Source organism: Aquila chrysaetos, chromosome 12, assembly GCF_900496995.4.
Source record: "Aquila chrysaetos chrysaetos chromosome 12, bAquChr1.4, whole genome shotgun sequence".
NCBI lineage: Eukaryota > Metazoa > Chordata > Aves > Accipitriformes > Accipitridae > Aquila > Aquila chrysaetos.
The window spans coordinates 27,661,820-27,689,088 of record NC_044015.1 but is presented as its reverse complement, the minus strand read 5'-3'; positions in this window follow the sequence as shown (position 1 = coordinate 27,689,088).

The window sequence follows — 27,269 nt, the reverse complement described above, 5'->3', positions numbered from 1 at the left end:
GGTTCACGGAAAAGTTCACTGGGAGCCAAGCTTAGCAGTTTATGATAAGGGCGAGTTAATAAAATGGAGGATGAACTTAACTGGTGCCCAAAAGTAGTAGGTAGAGCAAATTCTGACTAAGAGAAAATGGAGTATTAAAACACAAGTTATCCGCTTGACCTTAATACCAGAGAGAGAAATAGTTGGAATTTTCCCCATCCATTTTCTGGTCCAGCCTGCTCATTTGGTGTATTTCTGTTTTCCTTCATTTCTTTTTAATTATGGATGGTGAAACTGTTGCCACCTTTGATCCCACTTGTGACCATATTCAAGGTATTTATTCCCTGCAGCTAAAAAAAAATTTTTTTGTTCTTACTCCAATGCCTCACTACTTACAGGGCTGAAAAGGACCACAAATAACTGCCTAGAAATAGGGACAGAACAAGGGAAAGATAGCCAAGGAATGCATTGTGTTTTATCTTGACAGACAACAATACTCTTCTTAGGTCATGTTTCCATTCTGAAAATTAAGTACAGTGGAGAACAATGAAAGTATTTTGTAAAGGAAACAAAGATTGTATTATTCAAGAAGGAAAGGAAGTGGTACAAAAATACCTCAGGAGGAGACAAGAAACAAAATGTCAAGTACTCCAATATTTATTTTTGGAAGCACCATCATTTTGTTTTTAATTAATATCTAGTAGCTTGTCTCTAACAAACAACGCTTTCTTCCATACTCCCCTTCAAACACAGGCCATTTCCATTATGTATTCATTTCCCTAAGTATTTTTAACAGATAGTTTTCCTAGTAAGATGACTGATTTGTGGGGGAAAAAAAAAAAAAAAAAGCTAGCTGTGCAGCTGAACTGAGAAACAGGACTTTGTTCACTCTCACTGACAGTCAAAAATAGAGGTGTCCTTTCGTCTGAAGGACAGCAGCTTAGCAGAATTCAATGAAGTTTTCAGGTGAGTTCAACTAAAGTTAATTGAAGTCTGTTATTTAACAAAGAATATAAAAATCTATTAAGTTTCCTGGCTCAAAAGCTGTGAGAAATGTATGAATACAAACATGGTTCAAAAGGTAAGAGAAATGTGTAAATATAGACCTTTGAACACAGAGTATTTTTGTTTCTGTAACAACATTAAGATGCCTGATGACCCAAATTCAACAGCAGTGCAGCATATAGTCTTTTATACAGTAACATGGGCAGCTCCGGCTATTATTCCTAACACTTTTTTCTTTACATACATTTTAAATAATCTCTATAAACTGCAAAGTAGTATTGGTAGTTGCAAGCTTTTGTCAAGTGGTATTGCAAAGGTACTTTAAAATAATTCTTTCCTGTGTTCACATCATTGCCTCGTGTTCGTAGGAAATAGCTGCTGAAGAAGACACCTTCATGCTCACATTTATTCCTTTTGCCTGATCATAAAAAATGTTTCTTAGCAGACTTTTTGCACTGAAAATTATTACTTTGTCACTAATGATCTACTTTACCATATTTCCAATATTTTGCTACATATTCACAAGCTCATTCTCATTTCTGAACTACAGGCTTATTACCATATAATTACTTCTGATAAAAATAAATTTATCATTTCACTTAAAATGAAGTATATGTGAAGTAATTCTATTAACTTTAAGGGGTGACACTCCAAACTTAAAGCATAACTACACTTAGGCTCCGGTACTTGGTTTTTAACTCTCAAGGTTGTCACTAAGCATCTGAGAAGTGCACAGAGGAGAAAAGAAGAAAAAAAACCAAAAGATGCCTGTTTCTCATTTTCTTAAATTCAGACTGTTTTGGTATGGCAGTGTTGCACTGACAAAATATTGAAAGGAATAAATTCTTTATAAGCACTTTCTATTTAAAATTCTGTATTCTCTTTTTTTTCAGACAGCAGCTGCTGAAAAAAACCAACCCCATATTGTAATACTGAGTAGTGAACAATCACTATCACCCCCAGGCAGTCTCTATGTAATGTAGTAGGAGCCTGTGTTTAAACACATTCTGAACGTCTGACACACACACACTATACGATAAACGTCTGTCATGATGGTGCTATCCTAGGGCCAAAGACTCTGAACTACCGCCTTAACCCGCAAGGTATGATTTTTGAAGATCGGGATTAAAATACAGTACCAGTGGGGAAAAGTAAAGATACTATTACCCTAGGAATTCACTATGGGGTTATTCTGCTGTGTCCTTTTCACAAACACTAAAAAAATCCTTAAAAATACATAGAAGCCACAAGAACAAAAAAGCGATAGTTTTCACTCCCAAGATAGGGAAGGCTGAAGGCTTGCAACTTCTGGCAACAGGCAGAAAGCTCTTTCTCCACCCACAGATCTGCAATTGCAAAATGGGTTCCCTGGTAGCAGACCAGTGGAAGAAACCTCTGTTTGGGGCAGTGTCACCAACAGGATGCAGCAGGTGACAGTAGCGGGAGACCTCTTCCTGCAGGGAAAGCGGCCACTATCTGCCACCAGACTGGCCGTGCAGGTGGGTTTGTTGCTTACCGGGGGCACCGTGAGGCCATCTGAGCAGTGGAGCAGGGCCCCGAGAGATTGTGCAGTCTCCTTCCTTGGAGGGTTCCAAGGACCAGCTGAACAAAGCCCTGAGCAGTCTTGTCTGACCTCCAGCTGGCCCTGCTTTGAGCTGGCAGATGGACTAGAGACCTCATGAGGTCCCTTCCAACCTGAATTATTCTGTGATTCCATCAGGCCAGGAGAACATATTGCTCAAATTACAGGCAAACTGTGCGATTGCATCTTCTCTCAGCTACAGTGGCATTAGATCATGTGAAAAAAAAAACGAAGTACATTTATGCCAGCCATCAAGGGCAACTAGCTGGCAACAGAAATTTGTACAAAAGAGAGGGAGATGCAGAGCACTTCCTCCTAAAAGTGTATCATTACAATGTCTTTGCTTTGTAGCTTCAGTCCAGGCCAGTTCAGGTGCTGCAACAGATTTTATGCTTTAAAATACAGCTGCCATACACATCAGCAACAAAATTCACCCTAGCTCCAGTAAAAATCCCCTTACATTAATAAAGCCAGAATGAAAAGCAAGGGCAACTCCTGTAATTGTGGCAGTACACTGAAGCTATGATACACGAAAGCAAGGCAGAGGTAGCGGCAAGCGCAATAGCAGGTTCTGCAGTCTTCCAACCAGCAGCAGCAGTCACTGATGTTATTATCCCTCACTCTATGTCCCAGCTTAACATATTCTCATTTCATTTATCCCCATTCACAAAACCCTTGCTTTACTCAAGTACTTTGCCTCTGAGCATCCTTTCAAGGAAGGAGTGTGGAAACCACCCAAAGACTTTCTAGACTCGGCTTTGAAACTTGCTCCAGGCTCTTAGCCAGGAAGCCAACAGTGCCAATGCTCTCTGTGGAAAAAAAAACCCACAGGAAGAGCGTGGGGCTGGCATGGCCAGACCAGCACACTGTGTCCCTTTTCCCTGCACCCTCAGGAGAAGGCTAGCTATGCACTGAGCTTTGGTGGATGGCCACGCTTTCAAATCCCAGGTACAGGGTGCAGCAAACAGAGGCAATTGCAGGAACCTGGCGTCAGTGTCAACCCGTTGCCCTGATTCTCTGCCCTGCCCTTTTTGTAACCTGCCATTAAGTGCTAAGAGGGTCTAAAATGTTTCCAAATTGGAGAGGTAGGATTTTACATACCCTTTCCCCTTTACTCTGCACTGGCATAAAGAACCTGTGTTATGCCCTTTAGAAGCAGTATCAAGGATTTAAATGCCCCCTTTTGGGGGATGAACCCACTTTATCTCCCTCTGCCTTCCTGATGTGAAATCTGCATGCCTGGAGTTGCATCCTGGCCCAGTTTCCCCATGTTAGACAAACTGTTTTAATGGTCAGACTGTTAAAGAGGCAGAGTAAACAACAATTACTCATTTTGTTAGGAAGCTGCCTTGCCTTCCCATGAAAAGACACTGTGAGCAAATCAATACTAGTTGTACAGAGAACACTTTATTGCAGGACCGCACCTGAAGAAGATAACTGTAGCTCATCTCTTTTAAAAATGACTAATGTAAACCTCTGTCCATAAATAAATATTTATGACAAAACAGCTGGTTTTAGTTGGAGATGTTTAACGTATAAGATCTCAATTTTATAATCAAGGCAAACAAGTCCCATGAGCACAGACTGAAATGTAAACACCTGTTTTGGTGATTCCGACTGAAGAATGCTCTACCACAACTTTCCAAATAAGAAAAAAAAAAAAAAAAGAGTATGCAATACGATGAGGAAAAGCACCAGTAAATTGTGTTGTTCAGCCACTGGTATAATTGATGAAACATCGATAATCTTTATTTACCAATAACTACAACTGCTAATGAGAAATTTCAGTTGAGCAAAGATGCATGCGTCTTATTTATTCACTTTATGCATGACTGAATACTTCCATCAGTTACTTATTCCAGGCTTTCTAGGCTCTGCCGCATCACAGAGCCACTGTGCTCCCTCACCACCATTCTAGGGTATGGTCAGATTGATCAAACTGAGAATGTGAGATTTCCCACCTCTGCCTACATACAGAATCAGCCCGTACAGATATTTTCACAAGCAAGGCTCCTGCTCAAATGCAACTCAAGCTGGTCACTGTTGCATTTACTACCAAGGAGTAACAGCTGGTGTTGCTAAGAGGGATCTTAGCAAAAGGTTAGCACTGAAAAGATTCTTCTAATTTTTTTTTTTTTTTTTCCTTCTCTGCCACAGGATCCATGGATGACTTTAGGGTATTCCCACAATCTATAGATTTACAAAATCTAGCACAGGCAAGGCCCTGATCCATGGCTAAACGCCTAGCATTTTGGTAATATATAAAGAAATATACTTTCTGCCTCTCTCTTTGAGAAACTTTATTTCTAAACTAGGGATAGCAACACTTTGTGACCTCAAAAGAGAGTTGCAATATTGCGCTAGTATTGTAAAAGAATTTCACAGTGTACATCAAGCAGAAAAGCCTGTATATAAGCAAACAAGTCATATATCTGTACATGTCTACAACAAGCTGCTGTTCACATTATACTCTTAATGAAAAAATGTCGATGTCAGAACACCCACTAGGACAATTTTCACCCTCGCTGGTAGTCCAGGAAGAATTTACAAGGACTAAATGTACATAAAGGCTGACTTTTCAGTTTGTAAAAATTCTGCCAGTTATAGCCATGAGGTTGATGACTCTCCTTCTTTGGTAAAGGGCCTGAGCCTCACATGTTTTCATTATAGCACCTGTGCCTACTAAAAATGCACTTAAATTTAATGTGTAAAAACTTCAGAGTTTTTTAAAGCTATGAGCTGTGGAAAACATTGAGAGATTGGACTAGGTTTCATATAATAGATATTTATCTAGTTAGATATCTATTTATTGGTCTAATGTATGTGTTTACACAAAATACATAAATGTTATACAAAAAGTATATAGTAGCAGATGCTTTATACAAATTTAGTGTTATTTTTATATGTCTCTGAAGTCTGTGCCTCATATTCATACAATGGATTGTCAGAATTTTCCATTGTTCCACTTCAAAGCATGCAATTATATTACCTTAATTGGAAGCACTGATGTGTTTTCACCAAGAATGTTTATTTGTATTCTGACTACTGAGATATAAATATGGGACCATTTGCTATATTTAGTCTTCTACTTACATGAATTTTTGTTCTCTGCATTTTATCTTTACAAACTATAATATTGAGTTTATTTCCAATGCAGGAACTATAAGATTAAACTAATAGAATCTAAAAACTTTTTTCTTATTGGGATGTCTGACTGATTCTGTATAGTCAAGGAACTTGTTAACTGCAGAACGCAGCAGTGAGAGGTGCCACAACTTTTTTGACTTGTGAATTGCAGCAGAATCCAACAGGTTAGGAATTCATGCACTGAAGCATTGGTATCCATTAATCCAAAGGACACTTGCAAAGTTCTCATGTCATTTGTTATCAGTATAGTCAACATGGATACCCAGAACTTTTTATAGCTTCAGCATTAGTGAAAATATAGTGTATCTGAGACGTTCTGAACTGTTGGGATGAGAATGTAATCCTTCTTTCAGGATTTCTCACTTAAACATTCTCACCTCATCATATAATATCTGTATCAAATTACACTAATCCTTTTCTAATCCCACAATAAAAATACATTACTTTGCCTTGCACTTTGTTTACTGTAATACAGTTCTGTTTATCCCAATACATAGAGAGGTCTGCACATGGCTTGACAGTACACTGACACCTGTGGTCAATGGCTGAGAACTGTGTGTATTCATTAGAGAAACAATCTTACATTTCAATCAGTAGAACATGCCGTCTAAGAGTGTTTTTCCTCAGATAGTTTGCTATTAATTGAAAAAAATGTCATTCAAAAAATCTCAAGATTACTTATCAGGTCATAGCATTCTAGATTTATCATCTAATTAAGGTTTTAATCCACAAAAGGATATGTCTTTGGGCTTTGCTTTGACTAATCTAATGTGCAATAAATGAATTACTGAGGGTTTAGATTTGCTTGCGTTTTGGTCTTCTGGTGATTTACACTTGAATTTGCATAACAACACCTATGAGACTGTTTCAGAAATGCAACTCCCAATACAAGTCTAAAAAGTGCACATGAAGTACCTAGTTATAACCTTATACAGTCACATCTGCTCACCTCAAAATTGTCTAATTTGACCTTTTGAATTTAGCTGGTTTTCTTGATATTCACCCAGTCTCCAGTCCAATGAGAAAAACATTTTGGATTTCTCACAACGTACATCTAGAGATGAAATGTCATTTCTCTGGGGGATGATCAGAACATGTTTAGTGTTACGCATGCATTAGTTGACACATGAGTGCTGATTAGATGAAAAGGTCTGCAGCCATCCTAAGCTGACAGTATACAACACAGTGCAGGTACTAATCATGCTTCCCCTTTAGCTTGGAGCATAGAAATAAGTGAAGAAGAATAAAATGAGGAACAAACTATCCAAAATCTGAAGGAGGAAAAAAAAAAGGAAGATCTCTGACAGCCCCATATGCCACAGGATCAATATCCATATTGTCAGCACTCTCCTGACATTTTTGGGTTTTATTTTTCAGGGACAACATGAATGGAATCAAAAAACTGTGAGCCCGTATTCTGGACTTCCCAGTGAAACTTCCCTACAGGATCCCAAAGTCTACCTTCTAGGCATGTTCAGAAGAGTTCGGCAAATCCTGAGATTTTTATGAACCCTTATCCCGCTGCCTCATAGCTTTTTCTTCCAGAGGAGAGCAAAACAGACTTACAGACAACAGCAGAGAAGTTTTCACTTTTCACAAGATATGGAAGGTAAGAAAACACCCCTTTTATTTTGGTTAGGAGTCGACTGCTGTTAAAGCCACAATATTAAAGTATCATTACTGAAAAGTCAGTTTTGCTGATATGCAGGTAAATCAGAGGCTTTTCCCTTGAACAGTGCTCTCGTCCTTTGGAATGAGCATAAGTATAGGAAAGAATTGCATAGTTTTATCTGTGCAAATGCTACTGACCCCACAAGTGGAACTCATCTAACAAAATGCTCATGTGTTCCCTTACTTTCCCTTTCTCTGAGCTTATCAGTGTGTCACACAAGTACTGCATGAACGAGGTAGATGACATCTCTGTCACAGACCAACCTGGTGCTTGAACATTTGGCTACCTCGAGATGCCACTAAACTGCAGCAACCAAAATCATTGGTAACAGCAGGTGTGGGAGAAGGGCTGTCATTGAGAGAAAGGAAATGCTTTTGTTAATCAGACTCAGACACAGCAATACTGTCATAATAATAAGAACCTCCTTCAGCCTTTGCCAAAGCTTTTTTGAAGGAGCAAGTACAACTACACTGGGACCAAGTGGCTCAAGGTCCATGTGCCAAGGTACAAAAATATGTAAAGGTAGGTAGAAATGTGGCAGTCAGGTAAACAGGAAACATTATCCGTCTTCTGGTATGATCCAGGCCAGCTACATTGTACTGCTGGTCTCACTGCATGGAGCAATACTAGGGCACCTTTCTTCTCCTCAAAATTCTGTATCTTCGATAAATAAAAAGACTTCCTTGTCAAAGAATTTTTATCATGCTATACCTAATATGTGTTTGTGAACTGGATGAGACACTAGATCTGCCTTGCCTTTGCTAGCATTTATAGTGATATAACTGTCCTTTCAGCAGCAAAGTTCCTCCTTTGGAAAAGCTCTTTCTCATTCTTTGTGCATTACTAATGGCTTCAGTTCACTGGAGAATGGATCCGATCCACTGGAATCAGTTCTCAATGATGCAAAATGCAATCAAATCAAGGTACTGCCCTAGCTTATCAGCTGCAGAACAGATTATAAAAAAGGTTTCAAATTTTAATTGCAGTTCAGTGAAGTTTTTTATAAGAGTTTCTCTAGGTGTCCCTGCAGAAAACAGTTGAAGTGATATGATTCCTACCAATCTCGACAGCTTCCTACAAAAAAAGACCACAGTCAGACAAACTCCACAATGTCCTTTCGCCATCTGCAAAAGCTGGAAACATCAGTACACTTTATAGATGTGACTCTGCAATTCCTTGAATATCCCAGAAGCCAGGTTATAACGTATCTTTAAAAGTAAACGTGCTGGAGGATTTGCTATTAAACATATAAAATATACTGCTTTAGGTAAGTATGAGATAAGGTTTTTCTTTTTGTTTGGCTAAAGATTCTTTAATGTAAATTAAGCACAACATGACAATGTGTGGCTGTGTGAGACTGCAAGACCTCCCATTTTGTGAATTCTAAACAGGAACGATGCACTAAGCATTGCTTCACTCTAAGTGAAACAAAAAAAGACAACCTTCCCCATGGAACAAGTAATATGAGCAAAGGTCTCTACAAGTCCCTTAACGATGGAACAAATCTTTATACTGCAAGCCATAAGGATGATTGAATGGTTCCTTTGTAAAACGTGAAAAGATATACGGGGAGGGGGGGAATTTTAGAAGATGCCATACTAAATTAGGAGTTTCACGCCTGTGAAGAAAATCTGAGGAAAATCCATCTACAGGATAGATTTTCACTTTATTACAGTAGAACTAATTATACATTCATTAAAAACAATGACTGTTTTATAAAATGTCGTTCTTTCTGCTGCGTTTTTCTCTTAATGAACCCAAACAGATCTAATGCTAATATTAATTTTTTATACTTAAAAGTGAGGAATAAAATATATATGGGGCATAAGCCTGCTTTTGCTTAAATTATTTGACAGCACTCTGCAGAATCAGGACCCATGTACGTTTTGGCCATACGAATGAACTGAACTTAAAATACTAATTCTTGAACATTTCTGGAAAGCTATACCTCATAGTACCATTATAATAGCTAACTTAACATTTCACTGAAATTATTCATCTGTTGAATATTATTATTATTAAAGTTCTTATTATTTAAGAATTCATCACAGAGAGCGCTTTTCAGGAATTTCTTTTTTAGTTGTTTTGCAAGTGAAATACTCTCAAGTGGAGATTTTTTTTAATATTACACAATTAAATAAAATTTTATACTCTATGCATCTCATTTTCGTAAGGGAAATTTGTAAATCATGCGCTTATTGGCCAATATTGTTCTATTTTTTAAATTACCATCAAATTACATATGTCTGGTAACTCCCTTTGAAGTAAATGAGTAACATTTATTCTCAATAAAGCTTTCATTTTAACTAGGCACATTAGATATCATTAGTACAAATTCATTATAAATTATACTTCAGATTTCATACAGAGTTATTTACCCAGCCCTTTTTTATATTTGAAAGTTAACTAGGATAATATTAGTTTTAGTAAATGCCCTGCAGTTATCCAGATTTTAATATGAAATTATTTTTCCTGGTTTTCTATTATATTCACAAGGCACAAATATATAACCTAGGTTTATTTCACAACTATTAAATTAAGTTTTATATTTATTTTCATTCTAATGATATATCTAAATTCATAAACGTAATTTAAAATTATGCATTACAAACTACTATTTTGAATGTAATTAATTATTTTAAAAGGTACATGAATTCTAAATAATTGCCTAATTATAAAAGAACTTAATGCTGGTTTATATGATCCTTCCTTAAAAAGTGATTTCTGCTTAATGTACTGCTTTCAGCTTCATCTGTTATTGTTGCAGTACCTACATCCATTACGTTTAGTAAATTCATGGAACAACTCATGATTTCTGCTCTGCCTCCAGCGAGCATAATGAGTACCGATAGGAGCCGTTGTCACTCTGCCAAGCTGGAGGCTCCGTAACGGCATACGGGGTGTTTCTTGTACTCAAATCATACCTGTTGTGCTGTTCATTGAAAGCTGCTAACGCGTCTGATTTTTACACCAGAGCCGTCAAGCGCCGCACACAAAAGCACCAAACCAAAGGAAAGAGCAGGACCCGCGCTCGCACGCTCCGCATCCTGCCGGCCTCTGGGCTTCCTCCCAGCCGGCCGAGACCCGCTTCCACCAGGCCACTCGTCGCGCTTTGCTCCCGCCTCCTCTCCGCCACCTCCTCCGCAGAGGAGAGGCACAACCTCGTGCCAGCGTGCAGGGACAGCGAGCGAAGGCAGCCGGCGATGGCTGAGCCCAGCACTCCATGTGTCGACGCTGTACCGAGCACGGCCGGGCTCCCAGCCGCGACTGCACCCCCCTCCCTTTGCCTTCATCACGCCCGCGCCTGCACTGTGGCCCTGCATGGGAAAAACACGAACGAGGAAGGGGGCCAAGAGAGGACGGAAGGAGAAAGGACTCGCGCAGCCGCGGCATGGGCCGCGGTTTGGGTTCAAGCAGCGCGGCACCTGCCTACAAAAGAAGGAAGTGTAACTGAGAACGAATTGCCAGAATTTTTCTGTCAGAAAGATTTACGACTTCTTTTTTTGCTATAGAAATGCCAGGAATGAATAATATCACTGAAGCAGGAAGACCAGAATAGATGTGCAACATGACCCTTATAATTAAGTAAAGGATGCAAATGGCAAATCTAATGAGGGAGAAAGTACATTGATGATCACTTCACCTGTTATCTCTAAATATTTGTTTTCTCTGTTTACATTTAGATATTTTTCCTCTCCTGCCCACCCCAAATTAGATAGGAAAGAGGAGCCAGCGTTCAGGTAGGAAAGGAAGCTAGAACTCCAGCTGTGCCTGCAGCTAGAAAAGCACTATGAAAGAGGCAAAAGAATTCTTGTGCTCTTAAAAACAGCAAAACAGCAACAAAGGACAAAACAACCTTTTCCCTTTGCCTTCCTTTTTCAATCTTTGTTTCAAATGGGCAAATCACTTCAAAATGACTGTTCTCAAACAAACACCAGACTCACAAGATTTGTGCTGTCCTCTGAAAACAGAAGAAAATATATGGAAAAGCTCAATATGAAATGTAACATGGTCTGATTTTTCAAAAGCTGTCAGCAGCCACAATTTCTGAGATCTGCGGCTGTTTAGCAATTAAGTATAAAACCTCACTCAGCTTCATTAACCTAGTTGTTACATTTTTAAAAAGATTTTATAAAAAGTAATAAATTCAAAGAGTTCTAGAAATAACACAGGAAGACATAACCAAAGCTTTTGTCAAGTAACATTTTTTTCGTCTGGTTCTATCAGTATCGCAGAATCTCTTACCCTTCCTTAATACAGATTCGGCTAATTTTTTAGTATCTTGTAAATCAAGACTGATTTGAATAAATCCTCCCACCAAAAATTAACAACAGCTGGTATATGACCAGACAGGAAGTTAAAAAAACCAATGACTCAAATCTCCATGTGAAATAGAAGGTAGGACTTCATAATGTTATTTCATTGAACCTCAGTTACCAGGAGAGGTACTCTGGGTTTGTAAAACTTGGCCTGTCCTCACCATTTTTCAAACTATGTGGCAGCAAACTAGGTACCACTGCTGCCTCTGCAGCATCTTCCCACTATCAGGGCTGAGCTGCACTCCTTGAGCAGAGGCAACCTGACAGTTGCAGGTGAATTCTATTGCAGGGTTAGTCTTCATCTTCACCAGCTGCACTTGCACTACTGAGGATGGTAGATCTGAGCTCAGATCTTAAGACCAAATTTGCCACCCATACCACTATGTCCTTCAGAAGCATCATTGGCATCACAGTCAAATCCTTTCATATTTCTGGGTAAAATCACTCGGACTGTTGCAGTACTCTCACCAGTACGCTTTGTAGTCCGTGTTTCTAACATGGCCTAGAAATTATTCACTGTAAGAATCTCCTGGTATGAATAATTCTGGCTGCAACGGGTGCTACACTTCCAGCCTTCTTCTGGGACTCACTAGCTTATGTAGAGCACAGACACCATCACTGAAATTGCCTCCATGACAATACAGTCGTTATTTGGCAATACCTGCAGATTGATATCCACAATTACAATTCCAAAGTCAGGGGTGATGTTACTCATCAGAGCCTCTAAATACCACACAAAAATCAGTTTCTCTTTTTTTTCTCAGAGTAGTAGGATGAAAACATTTGGTATAAGTTCATCTCCTATACAAGCTCAACGATTTTATTATTTTTATGAGAAATCACAATGTATCCCAACAACTTATGATGATAATGTTTCACTTTTACCTGCATTACTATTATCTGGCATACGTAACCCTTCTATTAGCACTTTTGGAAAAAAAAGTGTTTTCCATTATAGACTCATATCCAAAGGCAATAGGATTCTCCTCTCAGTGAACTGAATTATCTCTGGAAAAAACCACAAGTGATAACTGACTCATTAGCGCAGTTTTTGCCAACTCAGAGGCTTACTGCACATCATCACATGTGGGGAATCAAAACTATCTGTGGTGAGAAAAGCCTTTCTATCGCTCTGAGCCTAAGTCTATATGCTATTTTCATTAAGTCACTTTCATTAGCTACTGTCTCACTGCATCTCTCAGGTTGACTATGGCCCACTTTTAACATTGCTGCTTCCTATGACCAGGAATGGTGACAGTGGAAGCTCATCCTCCTAAAAAAGCTCTTGTATTTTTATAAAATTCCCTTTGCTTATTAATTATTTAGTGTCTCAGACTTTAATGTTGATTTTTTTAAAAAGGGAATTCAAGAGGTACCCAGAAAAAAATGTTCAGAAAATAACAACTTGGCTAATGTAAAGTGCCAGGATAACATCAGCCTTACTGTTACAAATTAACTTTATACACATCATAAAACACAACTAAGAAAATAATCTAAAAAAATACTGTAAGATAAAGTAAAACCAATACATAATTAATGCCATAATAAAAGAGCAATATGATGGAAAACTGTAATGGAACTAAATACAGCACTGTGAAATGCAGCCCATAAATGTGCATAAAATATGCATAAAGGTGCAACTGCTCTCAGCCTGGTCGCACAAAGGAAGATTTCATGAAGTGACTAACGGTTCACTTGTTCCAACCTGTAGTCTAGAAAAGTACTGAGACAGAAATTTTATTTGTCACTTGAACCATTGGTATTGACTGAAGGAAGAGAAAAGAACCAGGGAAGTGGTAAGGGGAGGGTGGGGGGAGACAGGCTGCCAAGCAAGCTGAAAGAGCATACAAAGTACTGCAGTCAGCAGTGGAGAGTTTTATTCTATCATCATTTATTCATACCATGGTAGTACCCAAGTAACATAATCGGGGATCAATGCCCTGTTGTGACAGGCTCTCTGGAAACATTTCTGTTAAAAGTGGTACTACCGTCTAATTTTATTTGGTGCATTTTCAATGCCATGCTAATTACTCTTCAATGTACAAATCATCCACCAGAAAATACAAGAGAAGTGTTATATGGTATTTTTGCTCTTTGGTATTTTAGGGTAATATGTTAGGGGTTTGTTTAATTAATTAATTTTGTAATTATTGCCCAATGCCATAAAAACACTATGAGAAGAGTTACAAACTACATTTTTAATTACAGCCACTGTTCAGAATCAGGGCTGCACTGTATCCCAAATACGCAGAATACTGTTTTCTACAAAGATCAGTTTACTCAAGGACTCTGGTGTACATGCCAGACTTGGCTATCCTTTCACATGCTGAGCATAAGACTAACAAGAGTTGAGTTTTACTCAATGAGGAGAACGAAGATTTCTGATACTGATTGCTAAATTGCTTTGTTATGTTGGGCTTTTCAGTACTGAAAAGATAATTCATGACCCCGCTTTTTAAGTTGCATCCATCTTCCTTCCCTTTGGTTATTTGCCCATTGGCATGGACAGATACCTGATTTCACACACATAAAATTGGGACGCACAGCTATCTGCCTAAACTATTTGAAATCCTGGTCTTAAGTAATTTTGAGAATTAATAGCTGAGATGAAGAGTAATTTCTATTTTACAGAGCTTCTGTTCCAAGCTAAGATGATGCTATACTGAATCATATATGACTGGTTTATGTTATATTCTTTAGAAAAATATTTATATTTTTCAGAATCATAATATGACATATTCCCAACCAACTCAACATACGAGCTGTGTGTTAGATCCCCTTGCTGAAGCCAGTGTATAAACAGAAAGAGAAACAGATTTTGTTTTAGGATGTATTCTGGGAGAGTGGGCACTTGAAAAGAAATGTGGGCAGAAAAGCTTTCCTGAGTACTAGAAAAATAAAGTCATATCACTGAAGACTGTACAGCACATTTCCTATTACTTTACGAACACACTGCAGCATCATAAAAAAAAAAAAAAGGAATAATTTAAAAGAAAGAAGACTGTATTATGTAGAATAATATGATAAAGAAAGAAAACCTGGCTTTGACTAGGATGAATTATGCTTCTCAAACCCACTATGATTATTTGAAATGGTAAACAAAACAGTGGATAAAGAAGAAGCAATGAATATGACATACTTATGACTTTTGAAAGGCTTTTGATAAAGTTCCTCACAAGAGACTATTCAGGAAATTTAGTAACCACAGGGTAAGAGGTAAATTCTTGTCAGTGATTAAAAGCTGGTTAATAGGCAGGAAGCAAGGAGTAGGAATAAATAGCCCATTCTCAGTATAGGAAAGATTAATAGTGGGATACCCTAGGGACCAGCAGCAAGGCCAATATTTAATATATTTACTTATGATCAGAAATGGGCCCAAACAAACCCCACATTCTGAATATTTCTGAACACAGGAAGGTTTGAAATCCAGATCTGGCACTCAAAATTTGCAGCTCACACTCCTTTCAACAAAGTGGTCAGAAAAAAATTGGGAGGAACATCCCAGATACACAGAAACTTAATGCACCTGGTCCAGAAAACGCAACATTATATGAAACACACTAACCAAAAAGTCTGTATTTCAGCAGTGGCTGATGTTATTTAGATATATGAGGTAAATTGCTTTAATCATTCAGGGTGATAGTGACTAAAGATAAGCCTTTAGATTACTGCCCCTTCTTGACCTTAGCATTCAGTTGAAGTTCAGGACTCTGTCAGGAGAAGAAATTTCTTCGCTGTTCCCCTTCTCTGAAGAAATTGATGCAATGCTTCTTTCTTCAAAGGCATATGTTAAATCCTGCTCCTCTCAGCACAGTGGACAGGTTTCTTAAACCGTTTCTCTCTCGTCTTTTAGAGCAACAATCCTCTTAAGCGCTTTTGTTCACTTATTCGTTTAGGGCCAAACTAAAAGCATACTGGGGTGTTTGGGTGGGTGGGGTTAGATTTGTGTTTGGTTTGGGGTTTGTTTGGGGGCGTTTATTGCTTTTCTTCTATATTTTCACCAGTTTCTTTTGTTTTCTTGTCATTTCTTTGCAGACACAATCTTTCACAAAACACCACCAGTCAAATCAGTAACTGCAGATACTTTGTGCCTTTTTGGTTTTGGAAGAATATAACTGAGAAAACTGTAATGTCTAATACAGCATAGTATAAAGAAATATAAGGGTAACATAAAAGAATTTAACGGTAGCTGAGTAAATCTTTTGACTATATTTTTTAAATTAAACCTGTGGTGCAAAAGGCAAGGGACAGAATTCAGTGGTCTTGATAGACTCCTCAGCGCTATGCTTTTGTTGCACGCACTTACACACCTGAGAGCAAATTTATTAATACTGTCTTCTCTCTCTTCATGATTTCTGTAACTTTTTTCTGAAACTTCTAGGACAGTTTAAATTGCAGGGTATATATAAGCAGTCTATATTTTGCACACCTTCTGGACCAACACGGAGAAGTAAATTCTGTAATACATTATTAAAAGTGGATCTTCTCTCTATTGATAGATCTAAGATGAGATGCAAGATGTAGCACATGTGAATATATGAGATTAGAGAGTTGTATAACAGGTCTCGCTTAGCATGGATTTATTGTGGAATCCCATCACTATATGCTGGAACTTAATGTGTCTTAGTACATAATATTTCAGAGATGAATGAAAAGAAGGAGGGAAATCTAATTCTTCACAGCTCAAGAGGCCTCACTGGTGTTAGGAATTTAATTTGGCTGGATCACTGGAAGGAAGAAGGGAAAGCTGCAGGGCAGTATTGGGAAGTGGAAGGAAAAAAGAAATACAGTCCCTTACCCTGGGCAGTACACAGCTCAGAAGTTGGAGGGACTGTGTGTGCCAGTATCTAAAAGCAGCAGAGAGTGGGAGCAGATTAAAGTAGAAGAAACAGCTATTCATTTCTTTGCTTGTCTTTTTTTCAACTGTAGTTGAGAGAAGGATGATTAAGAAAAAATAGGACCTGCACCCATAGCCATGGAGATCTATCCAGAAAAGCTCCTAAGAAGTATTTGCTGCCTAAGTTTTTAATAAAGTATTCTACATAATAGAAGACCCCGTGCCCAGTTTAGCAATCCAAGCAAAATTTGCAGGGAATTCCAACGTTCTAGAGAGGACAGTGAGTGGATACGCTATATTGCACATAATGGAAATTACATTTACCTGTGCCTATGCTCAACTGCACTGGTAAATAAAAGACAGTTTTTTTCTAATACAGACTAAAATAGAGCAAAGATGAGCAAAAGAGCAACAAAGTCTGCAAAGCTGCCTCTTTAGAGTTTGGACTGCTGTCCTACAAGAGCAGTTAACAAGAGCATGTTAATCAACACAACATTGCAAATCAAAATTGACAAGCAAAGGACTGAAATAGCTCTGAAAGGGATCCTGTTCAACACTGGCTTGGGGCATTCTTAGAAAATTAAATGTAAGGAGTCACCTGCAGCCATGTAATTATCATAACAGTCTTTAGGACCAAACTGCTAACTTAACGATTACAAAATCCCTGCCCATAATGGAGCTTTCTTGGTCAGAAAATCAATCATCACCTGCATATTTCAGAGAAATATTTACTTACTTGGAGGTGAAAAAATAAGTTCTTACTGCTTCTTATAAATTCCTGTTACCTCTACAGGAACAACACAGAGAACAGCATTTGGGATGGCATTTATTCTTTGTATTCATCTCCTTCCTTCATGGGCCGTTGGGAGGAGGGTTGTTTCGAAACTCCTAGTAACACTTGCCCTGCTGCATCAAGTCCATTGATTACATTCTGGGTTTCTACCTGCAAAAACCAGGAAGGATCTGGTGCACCGACTGTCACTGAAAAGGGCCAAAGACGTTTGTTTCATCTGCAGTGTTCAATTTTGTAACTTCACGCTGTAGCGTATGTCTCCACTAGTATTCATGCTAGTGAATACTAAAACCATATACCTGCAATGGCACAACATTCCTTTTGAGATAAGAGAGTTAATATTCCCTGTGTCTCAGTTTATTGGGCATACTCACTGTCATGCTCAGCTGGGGTCTCGCTATCTAACATTGTGCTGTGGCATGGAGCTATATAGCTAGCAATAGACACCAATGCCCTTAGCTGAGATGAAGAATTTGGGCGGAGAAAGAAAGATGCACAGTATATAGTCTATCTGTTAACAACTTCTTTTTTCATTTGTTTGACACTATACCAAGAAAAAATCAGCTGTCAATTCTTGTTTTGGTACATGATAGTAGTTAGTTCAGTGCAAACTAAATTGGTAATTTAAATCAGTTTAGTAATTTTTGCATTTGAGTAGGGAGAATTTGTTACATCATGAACAAAAGAGCTACTTTACTTCAAAAGTACATTACAATTAACCATAATAGCCCCTCATTTTATGAAATGAATTTTGAGACAAAGCACTAAGCTTCATCTGTCATTATAGTTAAATCTTCAGGGAAATGACATTCAAGCTTTCAACACCTTAAGAAAAATTAATTACATAAAATAAAACAGACCAAATGGTCAACCATAAGGACTAGCATCAGTAGTATTGATGAGCTGCTATATAGCAAAATTCTCCCATTACCTCTTTGTTCAACTAACTATACTATGTAATTATAACAAGCTCTCTTGCATGTCATCATTGCATGTTGAGCTGCTGAAGGTCTTTTACTAATTGCAAGTCACTCCCATGGATCTCACGTAGGGATGACATCACTTCTAAGTGAAGAAGATTGGGCTAAAGACATGGAGTCATGCTCTTTTTCTACATTTCTAATATTTCTGTGGGTTTTAAATTACTACTTAGATCAATTGATGCTTTCATCTATTATTAAGAATTTAATGGATCCTCCTCTCTGTTGATTACACTTGAAGTAAGATGCAGTAGATTCTCAGCAGAAGGTGTGTTACTCAACAGCTTTCTGTCATTAGTGATTTGCTAGTGAAAACCTTAACAGCACGTTTTTTTTTGCGTGTAGTTCAGTGTTCTCTGTTCAGGTTTGAAACTCGGACATTGCTTAGAAAAATACTTATTTTACATCTCAGGTAACTTTTCAAACAGTAATTGTTGGTTTTCCTCCTCCTTTCTTTGCATCTGCTGAGAATAGTGTGTGGGCAATAATCTATATAGATTATCCTTTTGATGGGTCAGGATCCACGGTACCCAGTTAATTAGAAATCTTTAAAACTTCTTGACCTGCATCTTTAGATAGAATTTTAGCAAGTAAATGTTATGCCTTTACATGCATAGCAATATATACTCTGATCATATGGGACAAGTCTTAAAAGGAAGCTTTTACAGAGTTTTGGTAGTTTTGCATCTGGTCCCTCTTGAGTCAAAAGGTAATTTTCATACATTTTGAATGCAGCTCTCATGGTTGCAGTGTGCTTTATTAATATACAGTCAGGCCTGCCATCAAAAGAACCAACTTGGACCAAACCAGACTCCCTTTTGACTCAACAAGAATCAGACTGCAAATAAGAATATAAAAAGAGAACTGGTAGTACTAGCCTGGGTCAGAAGCCAGAAGATGAATGAAATTAATCCAGCTGCTATTGTACTTAAAAGTCAATCTCATATTTTTCGGTGCTAACTCATGAGTTTTGACTGCTTACATTACCCATGACTATGGAGTCATCTGGGAATCTGACATATCAAAGATTCAACTTCAGATTTTTTTTCCCCTAGAAAATCATCTGTTTCTGCAGGTAATGACACATAGCTGCAGGTATCACAACCGCGGCTTCCTATATTCACCACCCTCACTTTCTTCTGGCATCTTTGTGCTGCAAGGTGTCAGTCTAGTTCTGCTTATTGGCTTTTGCCTCAGGACCGTATTCAGCATGGCCACTGTCCATCTTTAGCTACTATCTCCTGCATGGGACTGACTGGCAGTACTGTCTTCCCTAAAGACATTTATTATCAGGTATCTTCTAGGGCAATAATTGCTGCAGAAACACACTCCAGGCTTGATTTTGGTTTCTCTTCATTCTCATTTACAAAAACAGATTTAAAGAAAAATAATCAAGGCATTACAAACTATAAGAAATCTGCCTGTGTCCACATCCTCTCTTGCTCAGAGGCCAGGTCCAGCAGCCAGTACATCTTGGTGTGTCACAAAATAAGTCAAGACAGAAGTATTTTTGTGTCCCTATGCTTATCCACCCCATTTAAAAGCTGACAGGTGATGAGGAAGAATACATCTTACATTGTCCAAGAAATAGGAACTGCTAGGAGCCCTGCAGATACAATTCTCCGTAGCTCCTGATAGCATGTACAGCTCTATAAACTTTTGTAATCCAGGCAAAAACTCCTACAGCTTTGCCTGGAATAGGGAGCTAAACAAATGTTATGAGGAAAAGAAAAGCCTCTAAAAATGATTATGTGTTTTAGGGGAAAATGTAAATAGAGCATCAGTGTTCCTCATATGATTTATTGCTACTTTGTATCTTTAGGATAACAGAAGTCCATTTTGTTGTTCTACTTGATGGCACTTTTTTTTCCATGTATGGTTAGGCATAGAATAAACAGGCTCATAACTGTCAGCGCGTAAGTTACTGCCAATGTTGCCGTGGGGTCATATTAACTTATATACCTAATTTTAGTTCTTTTTTAATTTTTCTTTTAATTAATAGATTTTCTTACATGTGTACATTTAACATTTTCTTGTTTAGCTGACATGGTCTCCTTTGGGGGTTTCCCCTGTGGGTGTGGGACAAAGAGATTGATGAATTATAATTTGATTAAGGTAGTTATGGTAGCAGAAACTGAGAAATGGAATATTTGCAAAATGCCAGAGGTGAAGGAATAGGATACACATGATTAAAGTTGCTATAAAATGAAAGCTGTCAAAGCAACAATAGCAGTAAAAGAGAAATATTCAAGCAATGTTGGCTTCCCCAGAACAACCAGTGGTGCCACGAAGCATATTATTTAGGCAAGTCTGTTAGGAGTACAGGAGGTTTGGATTGGTTATTTTTCTCACTGACTACAAAAAACATATGTTGAACTATAAACATTGTTTGCTCCAGGAATTTCATCCAGGACAACTGGGGATTGCAATTTCCTAATAGCATTCACAGTGCAAACATTTACAGCAGCCTATACGACTGGCTGAATGGAAGAAAGGTAAGAACCTAGAGACCAGACCTGGAGAAACAAAGTGCAGCAGAAGAACCAGAGAGAAAATAGCTTAGAAAAGGACTGAAGTAAGCAGGGTGTAAAGGCTGTCTTTAATATAAAGTACATTTCATTGTGGTCAAATGAGTACAGTCAGACTTTTGGAGTATTGGTGCCTGAGTCACCAGCCCCTCAAGTCAGAAGGGGCAAAGGAGCAACTAGAAACCAACTTGGCTCTTAAAAATTATCTAGAATTTTTTTTTTCACATTTTTTTAAATATAATTTTCTCTTTTGTAACTTTGTTTACAAATTTGTTGACAAGAATTTAATGCTTTGGTAGAAGAAACTTGTTTTCACCTTTAAGATTAGGAATGATAGGGGAATGTGTCCAAAACACACTATTTCTTTGGAGGCAAAAAAACCCCTAAATGAAGCTCTGTGCATGCAGACAAAACCCTGTGGGCAACTCCAAGAGTGGAGAATCTCAGGAGATATACATATTGCTACATATCAGCTAGCGTCCCTCTGGCAGAAGGTGGCTACGCAATGGGAAGACAGTTCCCATACAGGATAAACTCATGTTGTTCTTTTTTTCTGTCTGCTATGAATAGCTGTTGAGAAAAAACTGAACTATATTTTATATATTCCCTTCAGAAAAGAATTAAAGGGAATAGCAAAAGAGGATGATGACTGCAAGAGGAAACAAATAAAAATATTAGAAATTAAATGATTAAATACAAGTGGTAGAAAGAAAAGCACAATCAAAACTGCTTTTTAGAGTTACTTAAAGATGTCAGTATGAAGCAGGGGCTACAGAAGAATAAAACAGACATGTTTTCAAAAAGCGAGCACAGAAGCTGCTGAATGCTTCTTCCCTGTTTGTAGTTCAGATCGAGCAGCTTTATCTGCTAGCCCAGGGAAACAACACATTCCTCACATGGAAAACCTCAAAAGGCGCAGGACGAGGTTGTAGAGAAGTGATGATGAACAGATTCGGTGTCTTGTGTCACATTTATTGTTGAAAGATCCATGCCTTATTGCTCTTTTGTGCCAGTTCAGATCTCTGACAGTGCTAAAGTTGACACTGTTGCCAATGGTTTGCAAGAAGACTGTGAGAAAACTGACAAAAAAGTTTCAGCAAAACCAGATGAGATTTTACGTGATTCCAGCTTTTGTCATAAACCTGGATCTCAGACCAGATTTGTCCAAAAATGTTTTCAGTGACTCATGCCAAATGTTCACCTTGCACGTTTTTCAGTGAAACAGGTAACATATGGATTTGTTTATGCACAGACTGAGGAGTGGGTTTAGTTTAACTTAGAGATTCAAAAGCAAAAATAAAAAATGCAAAACCACAGCAGGTACAAAACCTACAGCTGCGTTCAGAACCACACTAACAAAGGACTCATACCAAGGAAGACAAACCAAATATTTCCCTCTGTGTAGTTTTCTAGAAGATGTTTACTAAGTACTGCAGACACTTATGTTTAAACATAAGCTTTACTGTTTTACATTCCACCTTTTCACTCCATCTGACAGTGAAATAAGGGATTTCAGGTTTAGCCCTAGAATCAGCAGAATTATTCCAGTCACATTGCCAGGTTAGTGGCTTACCTGTTTCCCCCCAGTGCAGAAATTGTAGCAATGCATTTGTTTCCATAGTGACAGGATGATGTTACGGAGGGTGGAGGTTTCCCTGCTTCAAGGAGACAGTTGGGCTGCAATGGAGAAAGCCCTTAGCTAATGACAGCAAAGGGTCTTCAGGGAATGATCAGATACTAGAACTTCTCCAGGAGCGAGTGCTTTGCTTTTAATGTTGTCCTGCCATTAAAGCTGAGATTTCAAAGCTGTCTAGAAATACCTAATGCTAATGGGAGTTTGGGCACCAAAATAATTTGGGTTCATTTTTCAGTTTATCTAAACAGAAAAATAAAAGATGCCAAATATTAGGTTTTTCATGAAGACTTTATGTATATACACATATACATTTAGTTAAGCAAGGGGTTTTTTTGTTTTGTATTAAATGAAGTTTTTATGAACACAGTAATGTAACATTCCTAAACACAATGTGCTAGCACTTTTGATATACGCTACACTATTTATGTCCCCATCTGTTCAAAAGACACTGTCTGATCCTTTATTCCTTCAAGTTCTTTATTGTCTCCTCATTATGTATCCTTGACACTACTAGCTGAATTTGGACACTGAAATATTTCTCACATTTTAATGCAGTCTTCATGTTATCTGGTTTTTGCTTTTATTTTCCCTGAAGGCTTTAGCAGACACAGTGGCCATCTCACTGAAAGCAAGGTCCAGTACTAGCAAACAAGCTTCAAAAGCTATCTGAAAACAAAGAAATGCTTATTGTTTATCTTTTGTGTTCAAGCTCATTGAAACCTTATTCAGTAGAGCACAGCGATTTGAATCAGGTAATTAAAGTTAAACTGCTCCTACAAACTAATTTTAAAAAGGCAATACTAAAGCAAAATCAAAGTGAATTGGTCTTGGTTCCATCCAGTCACCAAATCTGATTTTCTAGTTTTGTTATGTAGACTCTAAGTGCAGGCAGCTGTTAAAGGATAAGCTTTTAGCTGAAATAGCAAACTTGCTAGGGTCTAAAGGGAACAGACAGAACTATGCAAAAAAAAATATCTTTGGAACATATGACATTCACCTGATTTTGTATTTACAAACCCAAAGATCTTTCCAATTTACTGCAGTCTAAAGGTTGTGAGTAAAACTGTATATTACAAGTCCTCCAACCACATTTCTGGAGACCAAAAGCAAAGCTATAGACTCTTCTTCCAGAACACAGTCTCTTGATTTTTTGACTTATCCAAATCCAACATATCAAAGGGTGAGAGCTGAAGACACAGGGAAGTCAAGCAAGACACAAGGTAATGCCCAGTGATGCAATTCTGCAAACATGTTAATTACCTGTGTACAAAGGTGAAAACTCAAAATGAAAAATATTATTCTGGAATCCACCACACACAGAGACACTGAGCTCCTGTGCTTGCTATCCACAAATTCTCTCCTGTGTTTTACGTATGGTATTATCTGTTACAGCCAAGGATATTTCTTACAAGAAAAAAAAAATAGTATATACCCTTAGATATTTGCAGGCACTAGTACCTCAAAAAATGCCAGAAAAGAAAGAGACATTAGTTATGGAGGAATTATGCCACAAAATACTAGTTCTTGGTATCATAGAATTTACAGCATCTATTCTCTACCAAAACAAAAGGGATACTTCAAAACTAAGCATGTAAGTTATGCTCTGTATTACATAAAATGTATACAATTGGAAAGCTACCCCACGATTCTAACATAACACAGTGCTTTAAGTATGACAAAAAAGTAACTTCAAAAACCCAAATCATAGTTTGAATACTTACTCTACAAAAGCAGAGGATGGGTTTTAAAGTCGGATTTAATATTTCAGTTGTAAAATATCATTTTCTCAATTACTGAATGTTTACATGTGCAAAGAAATGTATCTCTGTAGTCTTTTCAGAACTCTAAATCCTATTAAATTCTAAACTCCACTTTTATCTTTCCAAGCAGAATCTTTTTCCTGTTCAAAGGGAGTAATCTCAGGATGAAAACTCTCCAAATGGAAATGGATTAAAAATGTGCATGACACTGGTTTCTCCAAAACTCACCAGTTTTACAATATCTTTAGGTCACTGTAGATCTGATATGATGTGGTATGAAATTCCATCTGAATTAACAGGCTTTGTAATATATTTATGGTGTTATTTCTGTAGTTCTTAGTACTTCTGCAGTACTGAGGCTGTTAGACAAAAAACAAGAGATCACAGCGTGAAAGCAATCTCCTTCCTTCTACCAACCTTCCTTCACCAGAAGCTCTTTAGCAAAGAAACAGTCCAAGCATTTAACTATAGTTCTATCTATCCCAATGTTCCTGCCTAGAAGCTGGAATGCAGTAGCAATCATAACCCAGATCTAATGCTGAAAACCTGGCATTTTTACTTGAAGCGAAAAGTTTGGGCGTTTTCTTCAGGCATTCTAGTTTTGCTTTCATACATGCATGTAAGTCAAGAATGTCAGTGCATGGAATACAAGTGCTCCTTTTGCAGGAGAGACATAATCTTTGCATGAAATAATTTTGAAGACCATACAGTGAAGAGAGCACAGACTGTTATTCCCTACAAATAAACATTCATAACTATTCTTAAAATTAGTAAGGAAATCAATGTTACTCTATTTTCCACTGATTATTTTTGTATTGCTGTGCTTCCTGCATCTAATCGGGGATGGAAGTAGATCTGGGGAATACTGTGAAAAAGCCAAACAGAGCTTTGGCCAAAAAAGCCAAAGAGAGTTAGAGTCCAGTTAGAAATATTAAGTGCCAGGGTCTACAAAACAAGCATATTCTGAGAAAATGGTGAATGCAATAATGCAGAAACAGTAAGATTCTGAGATAAGGGACCCGTTGGCAACTGCAGCAAACATCTAGAGGTTTGCTTACAGCTACTGAGGATTATAATGAAGGCGGGAAATCTCCCTGTGGGAAAAGTATTCTTTAGTTTAGCTTTGGTTTTAGTGAAATTACCCCAGCACATGAAAAACATTTTCCACAACATGCAAACAATTCCATGCAAGAGGATCCCTGCGCAATGATCTTTGTCCCACTTGCATAAGGAAGGAAAGTCCCAGACAGCCTCCTTTTCAGGTCCAAGGCATCAGGCTCACTCCGGAGCGCTTTCTTCCCTAGAGAAGCAGAACACTTTGTGCCTTTCCCCTAAACAGCATGTTTGACTACAAGTTAATTCTGCTGGACTGATGACAGCACCATATAGATTAAATATGAAAACTCTCAAAACAGTCATTCACATTAACTGTGTCAAAACTTATGTACAGGGTGCAGAGGGTGTCTTTGTGGAAAATCACAAATAAACAAAAATGATACTAAATGGACAATGGTATGACAAATTTGCTTGGTACTTCCACAGAGGAAAAGTGGTAAGAAGGCAGCTCTTCAAAGGTTCTAAAATTAGTATGGCTATTACAGTTTGTCCTCAACCTAAGACGAAGTTTTTATAACATAAAGGAGACAGAAATTTTCTGCGGTTTGGCAGCTGAACTGAAAGAGAAAAATGTTCCTCAAAAAATAGTTCAGAGAAACAAAACTTAAAGTGATTAGGACTTCTGTTGCTGAAATGAAAAAACGCTAAAAGCTCTCTTTTTCTTGTGTAAAACTGCAAAGGAAATGAAAGGACAGACTCCCATAACAGAAGACAACCTCTTTTTAACAACTTCCACCTGACATGTGGGGAATATGGTTTCAACATCTACCTCCAGCTAAAGAGAGCTGAACCCACATTTCTAAAGCATGTCCTAACCTACACAGTTAGGCTAGAGGGTAAGCCTTGACCTTAGATTCTCAGTGTAAATGACAACTAGAAATTTTATATATCACTTGTAAGATAAGAGAAAGAGATGCCTTTCCAAATGCACTTTTATTGCCAATACTCAGGTACCCATTTAAGAGTTAGGTGTACTTGCTTGTATAATCACACACTGTGCCAAAGCAGAAAAAGATTAGGTTTGAACTTAAGTCTCCTACCTTTGTAACTGAAAAAATAGGCATTTGAAGGCGGCCCCCTTCTCTTTGATTTTGTATAGAGTATTTAGTGATTAAGACAGCAAAAAAATAAGAACAATCTTCTGAAGTGCTGTAATAGTGGCACTCAGCTGTGCGGGCAGAGGTGCTTCATCCTGTCCCTGATCTTCTGAATGTTGAACTATTTCAGGTAAGAAAAAAATAGTTTCAATATTAGAAGGTGGGTAGTATACATCTTAAACATTACAGAACCTTCTTGGTATGTGAGCTCTAATCCCCTTAGACAAGTGTGTGTGTGTATATATGGGTATATATGTGTGTATAATATATATGCATATGTATTTACACACATACATAAGAACTGACCTTTGATTTTCCACACCTTGAACAAACAAGTACTTCTGAACCATTCAGTGAAAAGGCAACAGCAAAATGAAAAATAAGATATAATCCTCACAGATAATTTTTTATTGAGATAATTCCAAGCGGATGTTGTTACAACAGGGAACGCTTGAAATTCTCCACAACTTGAAATTCTCCACGACTTCTCTATTGGAAAGCTAGGGAGGAGTCAGGTGAAGCTGATCTAACCCTTCACTGACTGTTATGATTGGCTTTCTAGCCCTTTGAACCTTGGAGCAGCAAAACCAGGCTGTAATGCAGATCAGAATCTGGCTCTAAGCCTTTATGTTTTCAGCAGCAGAAAATAAGATTAATACAGTTTTGAATAAGTACAATGAACTTCGTAGGTCTGATAGATTTTCAAAGTTAGGGCCAAGTAGTTGAATGTAAAGCTACACATTTCTGTACAGTGTCTAGATTCATATAACAGAGGTCTTTACAGAAACTTAAGTGTTGACAGATAAGATGGAATGCTT